Source organism: Ambystoma mexicanum, chromosome 6q (assembly GCF_040938575.1).
Source record: "Ambystoma mexicanum isolate Mex_15411 chromosome 6q, UKY_AmexF1_1, whole genome shotgun sequence".
In the NCBI taxonomy this organism is placed as follows: Eukaryota; Metazoa; Chordata; class Amphibia; order Caudata; family Ambystomatidae; genus Ambystoma; species Ambystoma mexicanum.
The window spans coordinates 1,620,448,504-1,620,454,503 of NC_090937.1; positions in this window are offsets into that span (position 1 = coordinate 1,620,448,504).

Consider the following 6,000-nt stretch of genomic DNA (forward strand, 5'->3'; position numbering starts at 1 on the left):
CTATATCTATGCCAGACATCCAACAGGAGACAGCTGTGGGAATTTACAAGTAACAAGTAAATTCACGGGCTACACCTTTCTAGCCCATAATTTCAAATCCTACAATGCTTACTTTGTGTAGAGACAGTTAGTTTGGACAAATTAAAATTAAACTTATCACCCAAGGTGCTAAGCTAATGTTCATCTTTGTGTGCTGCTACAAATACGTTTTTTTGACTCCTTGAACATTTTACCCATGAAACTCAGTAAACCTCCAAAGACATTTAGATTTCCCGGTTGAGAGGGTTTCTTTCCTCATCTTTTTAGTACTGCCGCTAACCAAAACTACCTGGGACCGATTCCAACCCCGGCCCAGTACAGCATTCATTACATGATGCCTAGCGAGAAAGAACAGTTTATGACCTGGTACAAGGCAAATGAGCACAGTGTCTTTGATTTTCGCAAGGAGTTACGGGTCTACTGTAAAGAAGATGTCAACATTTTAAGACTGGTGTGTGTGCAATTTGTTTGGGGACAGCATCATTCAATTGATGCGTCGTGAAACACCAATAAATGGTGGGGTGCATACATCTACCCTTCTCAAAATATCACACTGGCTAGTTGTTGTATGCAGATCACAGCTGGCTGACAAAAACAGTATTCAAAGCCGTCTATTCAGTGGCTCTTATGCAGCTCAAAACAGAGAACATCTATATACAACACACCCTAGCTGGCGGTGGTGAAAAACGGTACAGACAGTCTTGGTCGGATAAACATCAGGGCGTACGCTTGCATATGGAACACATTGAGGACAACCCTACTCGGCAGCTCTTTGCAAAATTATGTCTTAATTCTTTGTGGGCTAGGTTTGCGCCAAGAGTAAATTTGCCCAACACATCCATCATCACAGACCCTGAAATGCTTCACACCTATCTATTTGATCATTCTTATGACGTGAGCAGCTGCATGTTCATAGATGATGATGAAACGGCTTGTATGTGCTGGCGCTTTGCCATGGAATACCCAACAAGTTCAAACAACACACATTTTTGTCAGCTGCCTGGGAAAGTCAACCCACCCACTGTCAATCATCTAGGGGATCTAACTTCTGAGTTAGATCCTGAAAAATACACCGTGGTGTTCATATTTGCGGGGCCTAAAACATCTGCCAATCGCACATCCCTAGGAACCATCAACATGAAAGTAAAAGGTATAATGTTAAATGTTAACAACACAGCCCAAATACATTTTGACAGTTTAAAAAATTGGGTGCAATCGTTTGTACAGGGAGATGCATGTGACAACCCACAGTCTATCGTCGTTACACATCCGTTTATAGTGTGCAATAAAAAACTGTGGGAAATTAGTACTGTCACTCTACAAAAGACGTTCAGGGTTGTGTTTGATAAAAGAACCCTGCCGGCAGATGGGTTACACACCCCTATGGCTATTAAATATTTTAACAAGAACCTCTACAAGCCCAAAGCTTTTTCAGAGCACTCTGTAGTTGTAATTGTGCTGTGGCCCTTCACGCTGAGAGTCTGAGATTTTGTATATTTGCATCTGCATGTTTATCTTTTCTATTACATTAAATATTTGTACACATACATTCTTCCTTTCTGTATTACGTATATATTTTTTTATAAATAAAATATTTTTACAATTCACAATGGAGTGTCTGAGATTTTGGATCTTTAGATCTGTATGTTTATTCTTTCTATTACATTTGTTTAACATGTGTAATTTCCCTTTCTGTATTAAGTATTTTCTTTTTTATAAATAAAATATTTTTAAAATTCACATGCTGGTCTTGTTCTTTATTATTTGGGCCTATTAACTATATGTATTATAACACGTATCACTTTTGAAAGTTTATTTAGTTCATACGTATAATACTATGTTTTGCTTGGGGCCATCAACTTTTAGAGAGACTGGTTTTAATTGCGCTTTGGTATTCTGTTTTCAAATGTTTACTTTTTTATTTTCACATGCATTGTTATAAACTGTTGACATCTTTAAGTCGCCATATATTTCTGCCAGTTTTAAACAGGCTGTCTTTGCTCGCCATCCCCATTCAACATAAAAAGACACATCCAGGTATTATAAAACAACAGATTTGTATTCATATTTAAAACATGTATTTTCATTCTGATTTTATTCACATTAAATAACCCAAGTTATCACATATTGCATAACAATCTTCTCGGATACTAATCTCGCTGTATCAGCAATGACTTCATACACAGATTGTCTTTCACTGCGTCGATAAGCAGATATGCCTGATAGAGAGACGGTCAAAAAAAATTCATAACTGAGTCATAGCCATAATACCTGCCTGCCAGTGTTAATTGACGTCACATACCACAGTTATTCGCTGTTTAAAATGTTTCCGGGCCAGCTTATGTAGCGCGTAGGCACCCTCCCCTGAAAGGCACATCTTAACAGCCCCCCATGACATCTTCTCACCATTGGTTCGCAGTTTACGAATCAGACTGTCAACCCTGCCATAACTGCTGACACATCCTTCATCATAATATATTTTATGACAGCTTCAGGGTGGACATGTCTGTCCGTAACAACTCATCATGAAGACATAGTCAGTTTTTTATAAACAACGGTTTTTATTTGCATTTAAAAACGACAATTTTATTCAAAACATATTCACAATAAAACAGTCATATTAAAATACTACATGCAAATACGGCACAAACAGATTGCATGCCGCCGCTTCATTAAGCGGTCGTGTTACACTTCATTTATATATATTTTATCCTCCCCAATTGGGAACAGTTTTTTCGATGATGTTCCATCGGACACTAAACTGCTTCATTTTCAAAAGCGGGTTATTCGCCGATTCTATAGACCATAATGTTTTAGATACAAATCGTTCAGTCCCAGCACCGATCCTTATCTGTGTCAATGGCTGTGTCAGGCACAACAAGTCTATAATGCGTTTTGGGCTCAACACAGAACATATTTTAAGTAGTGAATTATCCGCGTAAGATTTTTCCAAACATTCATAGGCATCCTGCATTCGATCATTCATTTTATGTCCGTAGCACCACCCGTAAAAGTGTTGTTTTAAACACACCCCTGTTACGATGGCCATAACCCCATGGGTGGCATGAATACCAGCGTGAAGAGGGGCCTGCATGTCCATTTCGATCTTTATTATCACAATACAATCCTTGCATAGATTGATATCTGCCAGGCTTTCAATTTGTTTTGAACAGCAGAGAAGTAGATCAAAATTATGGGAAGGTGCCCCATTAACTGTGAATGAGCTTCGACCAAAAACCTTTGAAGCCCAGGAGGGGAGGGCATGATCACATGGGCCAGCCAGATGTCCTGATCAGGTCACAGAAGAAGAAATGAAGCCTAAGACTAGGTGGGGGCTAGATATGGAGTTACCTCACATGTAATGCATTCGCTCATGTTTAACATTGAACACGTGTTCTTAAATTAAAAAGAGCATTGTGGGTTTCCCTGAGCTCACCCCGCACTCATTCTAAAGGGCATAACAAGCCTGTCGGGACCATGTAAAATGAATTTTCTGTGATGGAAACCCTTCTCATAATTCCGAGGGAATAGAAAGATGTTGTGATGACATACTAATATTTCTTTGACTTTTCGACTCTTGGGACCTTTCTTTGGACTTTTGATTTTTCCCTTGGCTTTCCCACTCTATTGCTGGAGGCAGTCTGCTCATGGGCTCTTGCAAAGAACTATCAGAGGGACACGAAGAGCTACCAAGGTCTTAAACATTGCAGGGGAGACAGAGACTGGATAATCTAGAAGGTAGCTGTGCCTGCCATTTGAGGAGCCATTTAAGGAGCCAGAGGAAGTCTGGGGGCTGGGTCCTAGCCTTGATCGAAGCCTTTTGACCAGATCTGTGCTGTCCTCAGAGGAGCGCAGCTGTTTCCCAGGATGCCCCATAACCAAGGCTTCCGATGTAAGTAGATTAATCTAAAAGCCAACAAAAGCGTGGGGTATCTTCCAGCCTTAATCTCCATCTCGCATAGCGGGTAGGGGGTGGAACTGGGAGACCCGTGGCACATTTTATGAAATCCAAATAACATTAATCCCACCATAGAAAATCTCCCTAACCATTTAAATTGAATTGGGGTTGGAACTGCCTGCTTTAATCCTTTCCATTAAATGGTGGGGATGGCGGAAACTGTGTAGATCCTTAGCGCATTGAATTGAAGTTAAATCAATGTATTCCCATATAGGAAATCACAGGATGAGTGTTGTTAGAGTTCGAAACTAACAAAGTTCATGCCCAGTGTATTAAAGCTGATATACACAATAAAGTACATGGGTGACTCCACCTTTCTGAAAGCCCTGTCTTCTGTGTCCCGAAAGGAGGTGTCCATAATCCTAAAATAGGTAACCCTAAAACATTGCTATTCAAGTGAATGCGCAGGGTGCAAAATTAAATTTCCTATTTATTTACTTGAATCCCAAAACTATTTCCCCAAAGCCCTGCATTTCATGCAAATAAAAAGCCCAAAACAATGTTCCCATTGAGATCCTTTCTTGACTTTGCCTTTCCAATAAAAAATAAAAAAAATGCTTTTGCTACTGTATTTCCATCCCCTCCCTGTACCTTGCGTTGAGATCAGAGGGGTCATATCTAATTGATGCCTGGCGGGTGGGGGTTGCTGGGACAAAGGAGTATTGTGCCAAAATAATACATCACTGTGTGGTTTGTATGTTTCCTATTGATTACTTTGCAAGAAATCTGATGTAAATTGTGACGGCCAACTTCAAAATTGTATCTGTCTCATATCGTGACTAAAGGTTCTTTAAACCTGTGTTAGTCAATTGGTGCAAGAACCTTGAACTGTGATGTTGTGTAGTGCCACCACGTTGGTGGCTGATGTGTTGGACGCTATTGCATTTAGTCAAACCTTAAATAAATATATATTCTCACTGTACGCCCGCCTGGTTCCTAGCTCATTGGTGGTACATAGGGTATTTGTTGGGGTGGTGCGGTATTAGTGGGAGGCCTCACTAAAGTTGAATCTGTATAAGCGTTTTGGGTGCACGCTACCTTGCTTGAGGGCAGGGGGAAGGAACTCCCTGAGTTAAGAGTGACCACCTAATTAATCGTGACACTCTTTTGGGGTTGTATCATTTGGGCTACAGCCCTAAATTTGTTGTTTTATTCGATTATTTTATCCAACAGACTTCCTACCACTTGGACTGAGAGTATTATTGTGCCAGTACACATGAAGAGGTCTCGAGTGGACCCAAAAAAGATTGTCTGCTGGAGATGCTCGACACCCCTTCGAAGACCTTTGCAGTGGTACTTTTACTGGAATTAAACAACTGGATTGATGAACATAAGATCATTCCCTTCAATCAAACCAAACAAACGTTTGAGCGTCATCCAGGAGGCACAGGACCCCCACCACTGTAGGAGCAATGCTGCCTCCAGCCCAGGTGAGGCCAGGGATGAACCCCCCTTCTGCCCAGTCCGCCACTCCCCATCTTTCACCCTGCCACCTCGAGTAAATTTGAAATCTACATTGCTGCCTATATTTCGCCAGAAGGTGCTTGGAGAGGACACTTTGTAGATCGCTACAAATGCTGCTGTGTAATTCACATTTTTGTTTTGGCCGCCATTAGCCTCGTGGAGGACAAACCAACTCCAAAATGCCCTACCGCCATCTCTCGCCGGATCACACTGCCTTCATAAGGGACAAAGCTTAGCCTGATTGGCCCATCGACTACTCTTCTGCCAATCCGATTCGCCGGCAGGCGAACGCCGGCTCACCCCCTAAGGACACACACCAAGGCTCCCTGTCCAGAGCCTGTCATTTGCCGTCTGAGCCTGGGCCAGGAACGCTGCCCGAAACCCCTACGACTCCCTCCTGGGTCCCCACAAATGTGCTTGATCACAACTGGTAAGACCTCGTACCTGCTCCCTTCATATTATCATCTCCCCTCCAAACTCTGAAACAGAACATCTCGTGTTGCTCCTCTACGATGTTGCCCTCTCACCGTGCCAGATCA